The sequence below is a fragment of the Ascaphus truei genome, chromosome 4, assembly GCF_040206685.1.
Source record: "Ascaphus truei isolate aAscTru1 chromosome 4, aAscTru1.hap1, whole genome shotgun sequence".
In the NCBI taxonomy this organism is placed as follows: Eukaryota; Metazoa; Chordata; class Amphibia; order Anura; family Ascaphidae; genus Ascaphus; species Ascaphus truei.
Window position 1 is genome coordinate 119,797,540 of NC_134486.1, and position 14,779 is coordinate 119,812,318.

Below are 14,779 nucleotides of genomic sequence, written 5' to 3' on the forward strand. Positions count from 1 at the left end.
TAAAGAATCATATAACCACAATTACAATAAAAGGCCCCACAATGCAATACCCACACAATAGCACCACCCTGGGGTAACCCCCAAAGTACTGAGGTGACCTGGGCACCTAACCATCCTGGTGTCCACAGAGTCAGGCCCACTCAAGAGTGTATGGAGTACCGCTACCCCTGTGTATGGCCACACGTTGGGTACCTTCCTGGTCTCAGGCCAGACCATGCCTAGTTAGCATAGGATGGTTCCGCTGAACCGCAACGTGATCCCATGCCGCGTGGTCGGTCTGATATTCTTCCTCTCCATCCCACAGGCATCCGCCTCTTGAGAGAGCTCCCGCTGGAGGGTGTCCTTTAATGTCTATGGTTGCCTGTGGTCTGGTCTCAGACCACAGGCCATGCACACTGCGTGGCATCCGTCACCAGTGTACTATCACAACAGAGTGCTACTGGTAAAGCGTCCATATCTACGGGCCTTCCCTGCAGCAGCCTCAAGCTGAGGTGAGTCGGGCCTAGCTGGGACCTTGTGGGGGTATCTGGCCTAGTCTGGGAGCCACTTGCACCCAGACACTACCTACTCCCTCGCAGTCCCTGCTCCGACTGGCACACGGCTCTGCTTTGCGTCAAATTGTACTCTCTCCCCTGCATGAATCTGCCAGCTCTATTGGATGTGCTGTGTCCGTGATGAGCAGCCCCTGAGTCTTCAGGGACATAAAGTCCCTTGTGGAGCATCCCCTGAGATAGCCATTGCAAATCTGCTCTATTGCGCATGCGCATGGCTTCTATTGCACATGCGCGATCACCTAACATGGCGGTGCCATGATCGGCGGTCCACCGCAGATACCCAGAGTGCTCTCCACACCTAGCTGGGTCTGCCTGCAGCTCCGGCGGACCCCGACAGTCTGGCAGCTTCCCCACCCGCAGCAGGGGTAGGCAGGGAGCCTGGCTACATCCTCCCCCTGGTGGAGAAACCAACGCCCCCGCTTGGGAACACATATATACACAAAGTTATATAATAAAAATGCATATAAATATATACAACTTAACTGGGTATAACAACTTTAAACAATATTGAACACCTCAGTGAGCACAGTTATTTTAGAGGCAAACCGGCTCTGAGAGAGCTGCTGAGACTTATAGTTAGGTGCCCCTAAGGAATCCTATGCCACTCTAGTGGGAGGGTGTCTCGCTTGTTGACTCCTGTGTGTCTCTTCACAGTGTCTTCCTCTTGGGAGATGCGATCAAGGGCTTGAGGCCCTGACCCTCTCATATGGGGTGGACAAAACTCTGCTTCTGGGGTCAAGGGACGTCTTCTTGAAGCCACTGGAAAGGGTATGTGGGGCATTGGCCCATTACCCGATGCTTCCTCGGGTGGTGCCCACCAGTCTTCATTGAAGTTGGTGGAAGTCCCTTCCAAAGGATCTTGGGTTGATTCTGCTATTGAGGCTGGAGTGTCTGTGGACTCTTCTGGCTCACTGGATGCTACTGTTGACTCTGGTTCAGGGTCACCATCCTCAACTTGAGGAATGGGCAGCAAATGATTGCGGTACCAGACCTTTACCCTTCCATCTGCGTCTCGAATTCTGTAGAATTCGGGGGACTCCTACTGTAGATTCCTCAGGAGAACGACGTCTCCAGGCTGAAGTTCCCAATAGCGGACCTTATGGTCATATCTCTACTTGTTACATGCATTCAGTTGTGCGGTGGGTTTCTTCGCCAAATGGTATGCTCATGCTCTGTGAAGGCTATCTTGGAACCGTCTCACATATTTGTAGTGAGTCATGTTGGGAACCCCATCGATAGATACCCACATACGGATGTCCACAGGCAGTTGTGCCTCTCGCCCGATCATGAAGTACGGTGTGAACCCCGTGGATTCGTGCCTGGTACAGTTGTACGCATGCACTAACGCTTCAACGTGCTCGCTCCATTTGGCTTTCTGAGAGCCCTATAGGGTGCCTAGAATTTCAAGCAGGGTTCGGTTGAACTTCTCAGGCATATTCCCCATCTGGATGGTATGGAGTGGTCCGGGACTTCTTGATGTTGAGCAAGTTGAGAAGCTCTCAAAGTCTCTCCCCTAATCGGAGTGCATCTGATTTGGCAATCCGTAGTGGATAAAATATTTCTCCCACAGTACTTTGGCTACTGTGAGAGCTTTCTGATCTTTAGTCAGGAACATTTGGGTGTACTGGGTGTAGTGATCGGTCACTACTAGGACATTCCCGATGCCCTTTGAATCTGCCTCTATACATAGAAAATCCATGCAGACTAGGTCCATGGGACTGGAGCTTTTAAGTGGCCCACTGGTGCTGCGCATGTGGGCAGTGTCTTCCGCTGGATACACCGCAGGCACTTCTGACAATGACGCTCTACTGACTCCCGCATTTTTGGCCAGAAAAATCGGTCTCTCACTAGTCCAAAGGTCTGATCTACACCCAGGGGTCCGTAGTTGTCGTGCAGGGACCGTAGGACAGGGTACTCAGGCTTCTGAGCAGGACTATCTGTATCCTCTCGGGTGGTTGTGATAGGGGACAATTCTGTAGAGACCCCGCTCCATGCAGAATTTGTCCCATTCCTTCATTATGATTGCGACTGTGTCGGTGGGAGCACGCTTCACCATTGAGGGCTTATTTTACTCGATGGCTTGGCGTAAAGCCCTAGCCACCGGTTCGCATCTGGTGTTCTACCAATTCCTTTCACCTCATGATGGTGTTTTGGATGATGTACATGCCTTCTGGGTGGCAGTAGGTGGCAGGGAGGGCCTTGGACTGACACCCTAGAGAGTCAGCTACTCTTAGTTCAGAGAACGTCACCTTGTCCTCAACTATTGCAGCCGTTAAACACATCGCCCGAATCCCAGGTCCAGGGATTTTTTCCCACGGCCTAAGCCAAGATGGGGGCTTCAGTGAGGCTTTTCTTGAGCCCGATGAACACCTGTTCGCAGGCGGATGTCCACTTGTCTTCGAAGGGCGTTCGTGGGGTTGCAGCCTTCTGGCGAGGTTCCTCGGGGTATATCTTCAAGAGGTTATTAAGAACCTTGGTCTTACTTGAGTACCCCTCCACGAATCTGCAAAAGTAGCCACAAAAACCGAGAAAGGACCACAGCTCCATTACATTGTCCGGTCTGGGCCATTTTACTATGGCTTCGACCTAAGCAGGGTCAGTCGTCACTCCTTCTGCGGACACAATGTGACCCACGTACTGTAGGTGACTGACGTGCGGCAGAAGCGACATATGTCCAGTGACAATTTCAGGCCATCTTTGCCCCATCTATCCAGTATCTTCATGAGGCGTTCTTCGTGCTCTTCCAGGGTCTTACCGAACATGATGATGTCGTCCAAATAGACTATGCATTCCCGGGGGTTCATATCGCCAATTGTCTTCTCCATTAGCCTTTGGAAGGTCGCGGGGGCACCGCAAATGCCTTGGGGCATCCGAATGAACTAATAGAACCTGAGGGGACAGATATATGGCATCTTCTCCTGGTCTTCGGAGCTCATAGGTACCGGGTAGTACCCAGACCTCATGTTCAGCACGCTGAACCACTGACTTCCTGACAGGGCTCTGAGGATTTCTTCTATCCTTGGCAAAGTGTACTGGTCTGGTACTGTTCAGGGTCTGGTAGTCTACGCACAGGCGGACTGACCCATTCTTCTTGCATACCAGAATGATCGAGGAGGCATAGGGGCTATGGGATTCCATTACGATGCTCTCCATCTCCTTCAAGACGTCCCTCACATCCTCCATATCTCTGGGAGCAATGCGTCTGGAATGCTCCTGTAATTGCGTGGCGTCATTCAGCCGGATCGTGTGCTGGGCGTTCTTGCTGCAGCCCACATCCATCTCGCTGGTGGAGAATTCTGCCTGGCACGTCTCCAATTTGGCACTTAGCCGCTTTTCCAGTCCTCGGACAGGGTCGATTCTCCGAAGTCGAACTGTAGCCCGGCCAGCTCTTCTTGTGTGGTAGTGGCGTTCACATGGGCCAGGGATTCCCCGCGTGTAACCAGCTATATCCGACCCAGTGCTTGACCGACGTCAAACCGTATGGAGTGAGGTGAAATATTCTGTATTGTCACTTTGAAGTGATTAGGAAGGACGGTCTTCAACTCCTTCATCTCGGGTACCACCTGGAACCCTCTTTAGGCATCCTCTTCCGGTGTAGTCTCTAGAGAGACGTACCAGTCGGCGTCATCATGTCCATGGTAGTCTGGCACGCAGCCATGTGCTTCACTACCCCAAGTTGAATCTCTGTCAATCCCTTCTCTAGATTGAAGAATTGGCCGAATCCGTCTTGGGTTGAGATCTGGTAGCATTCCTCTTTGAAGACTGGGTGGCTCCTTAGGGAAGATAGGGGTAACTCGCCTGTCTCTTGCAAATAGGCTCAAATCAGAGCCCCTACCACATCGGCATTGGTCCACAGTATGATGGGAGAGCTTGGATGTTCCTGGGACTTGGGACATATTAGAGCCTCCACTTCCATGGGGTGGGTCTTGTTGGTGTTCAGTTATGGTAGGTCCAACCATACTTGAACCACATAGTCAATGAATAGTCTTCACTGCTGAGACCCCATAGTTTCATCTTCTCCTTCGACTGCATAGACTGCATTTGAGGTGTGAGTCATATAAGGGGTGGTAAATGATGGTCAGCTGTGACCCCGTGTCCAGCAATGCAGAGGCTCATATCCCTTCCACTAGAACTTGTATGAAAGCCGCTGAATCTATGTGACTGTATATGTCCGGATGAAGTGCCTCTTCGGGGTTAGGTTTCGGGGCGCTCTGAGGACATGGAGGGCTGTTCTGTTGTTTGCACAGTGAAGGCCATAGCTGTTAGAGTGGGAGTCCTTGACTTCGGGCAATCTTTTGCAAGTTACCTTCCTGATCACAGGTGTAACAGTGGTTACTTCGGCTAGCGCCTGCACTTGAGTTAGGGGTCGACATCCGGGGCATCCTAGATGTGGAGCCAGGTGCCCTTGAATGAGGGTTATCCTCTGCACTGTCTCCTTGAACGTCTGGGCCGACGTCCCTTTGATCTAATCTTTGCTGGACTCCTTTGATGGAGTCACATGACTCCCTCCTTTGGAAGACCCCTCAGACGTCTTAGAATTATGGACTCGCAAGATAGCCTCTTGAGCTTGCACTTGATCCATTAGATCTTCAAAATTAAGTGGATGTTCTGAAGAAAGGGTGCAGCTGATCCAGATGGCAACCAGGTGCATTGGCAATGCTCCCCGCAGGAGTTGTTTGGTTCGGAAGTCGTCTGCCTTGGATGCTTGAATGATCTTTTTAAATACCAGGGCCTATAGGGCCAATTGATGCAGTCGGAGGATCTCCGACACTTCCTCCCTCTCTTCTTGTGTAAGGGCGGGGAAGTGGGCCATTAGGGAGAGGACATCGTCTGGAACACCGTAAAATTTGGTTAAGGCCAGGATTAGTGCTTGGGCGGCGGTTTCCGGGTGACACTCGCGGTAAAATAGTGCTATATTGGTAGTTGGAGGTCGTAGGCACTCCACAATCCACTGCCTATTAACTGTGTCAGAGCAGGACCATTCTGAGAGTACTTGTACCGCGTGATCTCTCCACTCCTCAAACTACTCTTCTCCTAATGGCGTAGGCCATGTCCCAGAGAAAGCCTTTCGTTTGCGATAGTTGTGGCCTTGGGTGGATTGCGCAAATGTGTCCGCTAGTCTCTGTAGTACGTCCTCATAGTCCACGCTTCCGGTTGACAGATGACTATGGGTTTGTGGCACCCTGATCGGCGGTGCCATGATCAGCGGTCCGCCGCAGATCACCGGAGCGCTCTCCACACCAAGCTGGGTCTGCTTGCAGCTCTGGCGGCACCCGGGCACTCCAGCTGCTCCCCCGCCTGCAGCAGGGGCAGCCGGGGAGCACGGCTACATAGTTATAGGCAGTGGATCGTGGAGTGCCTAAGACCTCCAACTACCAATATAGCACGATTTTACCGCGAGTGTCACCCGGAAACCGACGCCCAAGCACTAATCCTGGCCTTAACCAAATTTTACGGTGTTCCGGACGATGTCCTCTACCTAATGGCCCACTACCCCGCCCTTACACAAGAAGAGGTTGAGGAAGTGTCGGAGATCCTCCGACGGCTTCAATTGGCCCTATGGACCCTGGTAAATAAAAAGATCATCCAAGCATCCGAGGCAGACGACTTCCTAACCAAACAACTCCTGCGGGGAGCATTGCCAATGCACCTGGTTGCTATATATATATATAGCCGTGCTCCCCGGCTGCCCCTGCTGCAGGCGGGGGAGCTGCCGGAGTGTCCGGGTGCCGCCAGAGCTGCAGGCAGACCCAGCTAGGTGTGGAGAGTGCTCCGGTGATCTGCGGCGGACCGCTGATCAGGGCACCGCCGATCAGTATAATAACTTTATAGGGCAAAACTCTGAAAGACAAGTGCTGAGATGAGCTTGTTTATTTAGTTCAGTGGTTTTAACCTATTTGTTGCAAAGGAACCCTAGAACTACAGTATATCATGGAGTTTGTGGGGGAACTCCATCCCTGATTGTTTTCTTATAAACTGTGGTTTCACACAGAAAATCCTACTCTGCAGTAGGATTTGGGCCAGTGGGCCATTAGGGAGTATTAGGGATTTGGGCCAGAGGGCCATTAAGTACTGCATACTCTACAGTATATCAAACCCTGATGAACTCACGTTTTTGGTGTGCTGAAACGTGTTGGTCTACGTCATCACGCTAGAATGCGTTGTACGATTTATTTTGGTCACACGTGCCTTCCATGCACAGCTTTGACTGTGCGAACTCGGAATACACTGCTGCATCTATATCCCAGAAGAGCAGGGGCAATGTGTATCCTTGGTAGGAGGCTGTGATTGGGTTACTGACATTGACTCCCTCTCTGCCTCCGTATCAGCTGTGGATCTGACCTACAATAAGTTGTTCTAAGACAGCCCATTATTGCTTTTGCTTACAAGGACTTGATACATCTGCCGGAGGGAAATAATCAAATAACCTTTTCACTGAATAGACAGTAATGCTAAACAGCAACCTCTTAATAAAGGGTTTGGCAAATTTGCTAACAAAAGGAAAAGGAATGTGATGGGCATAGGGAACAAAAAAGTATAAAAGTGTGCGTGTGTGCGTGTTTATAAGTTGCATTACCCTTTGTTAATAAAAGTCAGACCACAGTTTATGTTTACCCAGTCAATATTATATTAATTTACAATCCCATTTATTTTCCATGTTTACCAATTTATTGATTATTCCAGGTGTCTGATTCCTTGAGTAAAGGTTACAATAACATCGGCACATTTGTTAGAAATCGGTAGGGTACGTTTTTACTAGTGTATTTACTACTAATCTATAGTTATTTGTACCAGCATACAGTATGCGGGTTTATACAGGCACACTCTAATAAAAGAACATAAATAAACTGTAACATACACAATGTACAATACAAACTTCAGACTCATATTGTTTACCAAACATACTGTAGAATAGAAGTGAGTGCAGAATAAGATTTTCTGTGTGAAACCACAGTATATAAGAAAACAATCAGGGTTCCTATGCCACAAATAGGTTCAAACCACTGAACTAAATAAACAAGCTCATCTCAGCACTTGTCTTTCAGAGTTTTGCCTTATAAAATTATTATCAGAATTTGTTGGCATAACAAGTGCCTTCAGCAGAAATGTAGATCGGAATACTCCCTTGTCTTAACCTATCATGTTTATTTCTGTCTAATATAAAGATTGGATACGTATCAAGCTCTAAAAATGTGTTTTTCATTAAGCTAGCATGGTCATGTGAACATGTATATTTAGTATTACTCTATGATATGATCATTATAGCTTAGAGAGGGATTTGGGAGTAATTTTACCCCTGTATTTTAAAAGCAAAGTAAAATCATGGTACAGGATTAAGCTCTGTCTATATATTTTGCAGTTCAACCCCATGTAGCTGTTTCAAGAGAATAGTTTTGTATAAATGGTCTTTTTACATTGACTTATCTTGATAACACACTTCATGGAAAAACATCCATGTGTACATGTGTTTATATACATAGAAATATAAATGCCTGTATTCTTTTCTCAATACATATCTCAATCATCTTTTCTCTCTCTCCTTCTTTTTCACTGACTGTTTATCTCTCTATCTCTTCCACCCTGTTTGCACCTTACTTTTTAATCTCTTCTTCCACTATGCTGTATAAGCACATGCATTAGACATTTGTCAACACTTGTCAGCGCCTTCACATAATATAAAAGCGATAAGTAATATTCAATACAAACATAATCGATCGGTGTGAAAAGGCCACATCATGGTAATTTGCCAAGCACATAGAAGTTAAAATCATTTTTTTTCTTATTATAAAGTCTTCAATCCACTTTAGGAAGTGATGAAAGGAAGTTTGCCTTCAGGCTGATATGGTAGGTAATTGCATTGAAACATCCTCTGACCGGGTGTAACACTAGCAATAAAACTAACATTATTTTTTGGAGAAAAAAAATCATCAGGGGATTGCTTATTATGTTCTGTTCCTAATTGCAGTGATATGAACTTGCAGCTTTACCAAGTTTCATTAATATAAAGAGCTAAGTGGATTGTTAGTTGTGTTTTATTTATATACTCTATTTACACAGCCCTACTTATTGGGGTGTTAGTAGTGATTTGAAGTTCCAGTATGACTTTCATTGCCAGAAGGGCATTTACACTCAACTCCTCTAGGTGAGTACGACCAAGATTCTCCAAGGGGTTCTAGTATTTATTTATTTTTACTTGTTGCCCTAGAATCAATTTAACATATAAAAGTTAATGGATAATTGTTCAAAGCTTCACCTGTTGGAGAAACAAGGAGAGATCACATCATTTGTTCTAATTCCTTTATTATAAGCTATAATGCTTATCTTATTGCTGCACTTCTAACAACCTTCTGTTTCTAAAATGTAGCTTTGGCTAATCAGAATTTACCCATGATGACCTCTTTCCTTGCTTTGTTTATTATATCATGATCATGTCCCTGGAAACCACTAAATGCCACTTCTGTGTGTCTCTCTCTCTCTCTCTCTGTGTCACGCTATGCTGCCCGCAGACCAAACCTGTCCCCTGTGCTGAGGTGGGAAGTGGAGTACACGCACCCACAGCAGAGAGGGGATGTCCAGAATGTGGTGTTTGATGTGGCCAGGCCTGGGTACACCGGTAAGAATAGTAATGGTACTTGCCAGATCCAGGGAAGGAGAAGGTACCATAGTAATATCCGTAGCCGAGGGTCTGGGGTATGAGAGATCCGGGAGGTCGTGGTGCGTGAGCCAAGTCCGAGGGTCCTAGAGGTAACGTAGTCAGAAGGGAGCCGAGATCGGGAGCCAGAGGGGATAGTCAGACAAGCCAGGTCAAAGCTGCAGGAAACGAGACAAGAAGCGCGGCACAGGATCCAGACAACACAAGGAATGAGGTACTATGCAGAGCAAGGAGGAAGTGAGAGAGCAGGGTATAAGAATCGCAAGAGACCAATCAGAGCAGGGGCCTTGGCGGAGGCGTGCCAAGGAGCGGCTCCGGAGTGGACGGAAGGGAATGGTTGTTGGGAATCAGCTGTGAGCACAGGGGGCATGGCGGCAGGTCCCGCGATGGGCGAGAGGCAGAGGCAGTGTCCGGATGCGAGGCATAAGCAACGAGGAATGGCGCTCGTTCTGTAACGTGCGCGCATGCATGTGAGATGGCGGCAGTGTAAGTGACCCCCGTGGCGGAACAGAAAGTAGGTGCTGAGAGCCGGCAAGGGTACCGACGGGGGGCAGGGACCGAAGCCACTGTGGTACAGGATGGAGGTAAGGAGGGGACACGCAGCAGGGGACATGGCCCCCGATTCCTTACACACTCTCTCTGTCTCTCTGTCTCTCTGTCTCTCTGTCTCTCTGTCTCTCTGTCTCTCTGTCTCTCTGTCTCTCTGTCTCTCTGTCTCGTGTATCTTTTCTATATCCCTATTTGCAGCAATGCAAGAAACAGTCCAAAATATAAAATAACATAGGCAAGCATACAGATTATACCTCCAACTAGGATTCACCATTGTCTCTAGTACCCACGGACCTGAAAAATATAATTATATCTATTAACAACATAATTACTTCTTGGTCACCATTTCAAAGACATTGGGAAATGTTGTCAGATATTTTAACAGTGGTCTCTTTTATCAAAATTAAACATGGGGGTGTACAGTAAACCTTTAAATCAGAATGTAAATAGGAGTATTCCCTCATCAATCAAATTACAGCACAATGCAATAAACCTATTCCAGCCAATCTTAAACTACAGTATGACACAATGACCCAGATTTATTTGAAAGGGGTTACCATATATTCAGGTAATTATATGATTGGGGGGGAAACACAATTGATTATACAATCACATATTAAAACCCTTACTAACATATTAATCACTTATTAAAACTGTTTGAAGAAAGACTTTGAATCTTACGAAAAATGTGTTTTAAAGTGTCTTTATCCTTCTATCAATTCAGATGTATGCTTAAGCTTACAATCTTTCTCAGCATGTGCAATCATAAATGGCCTGTACCAAACTGCTTTATTTCAAGGTAAATAACTAATTAGCATTTTTTGCCAAGCTGCTTTCTGTCATGGCTTATGTCCTAATCTCATAAAGTGAACATAGGTTTGAGATCTGGCATGTATCATATCCTTCCTGAACACAGTGGTTCCAGCAAATGCAGTTTTCATTTTAAAGGAAAAGAAAATATGACTCATGTTAAATTGTTAGTGAACTTTTCAGATTAAATGTTGCAAGGAAAACAGTCTGTACTGCAGCAAAAATATGATTTTTTGCACTGAGCAGTCAAGAATTCTTTAGTAGAGAAATGTCAAGGAGTACTGTGGAATCTACTTGCATGAATAATACTCAAGAAATGAGTATGGCAGTAAGCCACACAATATATGCTAGTGCAACATAGTCCTCCAAAAAAAGAAAAGCAATCATATTTTTCTCTTCAATAATGTTAATATCAGCACATAGTACAATAAAGAAACAATGTATATCATTGTACATAAAATTGGAATTCATTTGCAACTTTTGTAATACAGCAAATCAATGCATTTTAATGCAATTATAGGAAGACTGTATCTTAAGCATATTATTCTTTTGGCTGATGTTGTTTTTTTAATGAGGAGTTGGTAACCTGTTATCCAGAATAATTACAGCAAATACAGGTGCACATAAAGCCATTTATATATGTCTTTGCTTTTACTCTAAAACCTTTCTGAACAAATCTTAGTACAGTTGTTTTCATTTGTCATTGTATAATGTTACTTCAAATATATAGGCTTAAATGTTTTTAATATATGGATATCCTCCATAAAGAAATTCTGGAACTGGAAATCTGACAAGGTAAAACAATATTGCACTCAGAATTTGCTGAATTTAATGTATCCCAATATTATGATATAGGTGCATCCCAATAGTACAGTATTAGGTTTCTCCTCCCCAAATCCTTGTCAAGACACACCCTGAATCACAAACTGATACAAATGGAGCAAGGATTGGAGCAAAGTGCCTTGAGGCAGCCTTTATTTGGTTACAGTAGAGGGAAAACAACTCAGGGACCTTCTGGTCATAACAGACCCCGTCTCTAAAAATATGACTGACATACAAACCATTTCATGGGCAAACCTAAGGGCTACAAATGTCAAGGATGTGTTACATTCAATAGCCTTACTTTATGGCCTAATTTTACACACCCACACACCCACACTCTGACAACTCCTATAAGATCAGACATCACATAACATGCACTAGAACATAGTTACATAGTTACACAGTAGATGAGGTTGAAAAAAGACATACGTCCATCAAGTTCAACCTATGTTAAATTTAGACAACAGATACTTTATCATATATCTATACTTACTTATTGATCCAGCGGAAGGCAAACAAAAAACCCAGAATCATATCATCCAATGATATCTCAAAGGGGAAAAATAAATTCCTTCCTTACTCCAAGAATTGGCAATCGAATAACTGCCTGGATCAACATCCTTCCCATGTTTACTTATTTGGTATATCTCTGCATACTTTTCCTTTCTTAAAAGATGTCCAATATTTTTTTGAACAAATGTACTGTTTCTGCCATCTCAGTTTCCATGGGTAATTAATGTCACATTTTAACTGCCCTTACTGTAAAGAACCCTTTCCTTTGTTGCTGGTGAAATCTCCTTTCCTCCAACTTAAATGATGACCCCGAGTCCTTTGTACTCTCCTTGGGATTAAAAGTTCTTATGAAAGCTCCTTGTACTGTCCCTGAATATATTTGTATATAGTTTACATATCCCCTCTTAGACACCTCTTTTCTAATGTAAATACATCCAATTTAGATAGCCTCTCCTCATAAATTAGAATGTCCATCCCCTTTATTAATTTGGTGGCTCTTCTCTGCACTCTCTGTAGTTCTAAAATGTCTTTTCTATGGAGTGGGACCCAAAATTATACTCCATATTCAAGGTGTAGTCTTACTAATGCTTTGTAAAGGGGCATAATTATGTTTACTTCCCTTCCATCCATTGCCCGTTTGATGCAAGATAAGATCTTGTTTTCCTTTGCAGCTACTGCATGACTTTGGGCACTATTGCTAAACCTGCTGTCTACAAGCACTCCTAAATCCTTCTCCAACAAGGATTCCCCCAATGTATTCCCATTTAATTTGTAAGTCGCCTTTTTATTCTTGCTTCACAAATGCATTACCTTACATTTATCTGTATTAAACCTCATCTGCCATTTACCTGCCCAAGTTTCCAGTCTCTGCAAGTCCTTCTGGAGAGAATTTACATCCTGCTCTGATTCTACTACCTTACACAATTTAGTATCATCAGCAAAGGTGGGGACTTTGCTCTTAATGCCAACCGCAAAGTCACTAATAAACAAGTTAAAAAGGGGTCCAAGTACCGATCCCTGAGGTACTCCACTCATGACCTTAGCCCAACCTGAAAAAGTTCCATTTATGACAACCCTCTGTTGTCTATCCTTCAACCAGTTTTCAATCCAGGTGCATATTTTTACAGAGTCCAATTTGCTTTATTTTGTACATAACCATTTGTGTGGAACCGTATCAAAAGCCTTTGCAAAATCTAAGTAGACTACATCAAGAGGATTACCCTGGTCTAAATTCCTACATACCTCCTCAAAGAATCAAATAAGGTTAGTTTGGCATGATCTATCCTTCATAAATCCATGCTGACTATTACTAATAATTTTGTTTTCCATTAGGTATTCCTGATTATTATCCTGTATTAAACCTTCAAGTAGTTTCCCCACTATTGAAGTCAGGCTTAGAGGTCTGTAATTCACCGGTTGTGTTCTAGCTCCCTTTTTAAATATAGGCACCACATCTGCTTTACGCCAATCTTGTGGTACTGAGCCTGTGGAAATGGTGTCCTTGAATATCAAAAATGTAATGGTTTGGCTATTACGGAACTTAACTCATTGAGAACTCTTGGATGTATGCCATCAGGGCCAGGTGACTTATTTGCTTTAATTTTTTTTAAACCGCCTATGAACTTTTTCCTCAGTTAATCAATTGTTCATTTATATGGAGGTTGTGGCTTCCTCTTGCAGCACTACTATTACAAATTATTCTTCCCTGGTAAACACAGTGGCAAAGAATTTGTTTAATACCTCTGCTTTTTCCTTATCTCCAATAATCTGCCTGCCCATCTCACACTGAAAGGGTCCTAAATTTTCTTTTCTCATGTTTTTGTTAATAAGGTACTTAAATAACTTTTTGGGGTTTATCTTACTTTCTATTGCAATTATTATTATTATTAATAATCTTTTTTTATTATCCATTTTTGCTAATTTGATTGCCATTTTGTAATTTTTGTTGCATTATTTATCATTCTGATATGATGCATCCTATTCCCATCTGACTTAAAGAATCTAAACACCTGCCCCTCCTTTTCAATTTCCACCCCTACCTGTTTATTTAGCCACATTGGTTTTGACTTATTTCTTTTATACTTATTACCCAAGGGTATACACTGATAAGTTTGCTTTTCTAATAATGTTTTAAAGACTGCCCATTTATCTTCTAAAATGTTCCCTGCATTTTTTACATATCTACTTAATCAAATGCCCATGTGGACTCTATTACATTGGCAAAACGCAGAGACAATTTAACGAATTTATGGTCGTCTATCTATCGAGCATTAGAGCAGCATTGCACTCAGGACAATCCTATCAACCAGTTGACAAACACTTCTAAACAAAGGCACACAAGCTGTCAACGTTGAGAAGCATGTAAAACAAATATATATATATATATATATATATATATATATATATTTGCTGTGCTTTTCTGTGTAGGGAGCCTGCAGCTGGCAATAAAAATGGCCATACATATGTGAAAAACATAAAGTTAATCCCTGCGCTTGTCACATTGGGCTAACAATATATGGTGAAAAATTTACTGTATGACAAAGGAGACTTTTGGTTGCATCTTTTGATCAAATTATGACAAGCCTGCTAACCAACGTCAAGGTAAGCCTCAGTAGCAGGTCCCTATGCTAAATGCATGCAAATTCTATTGAGTTACAGTATGTGAAATATGCCCTGAAGGATCAATAAATAAAGCATATACTTCTGTAACTTTGCGCAAATTCACATATTTTCCCCACTTCACAAGCAGTGAGTGTCCTAAGACTTGCATATATGTGAGTATTTTTACTGGTATACAGTATATCAGTTTTTTAACTGCACAAAGTCACAGAAGCATATGCTTTATTTATTGACCCATTCAGGGCATATTTATCATAAT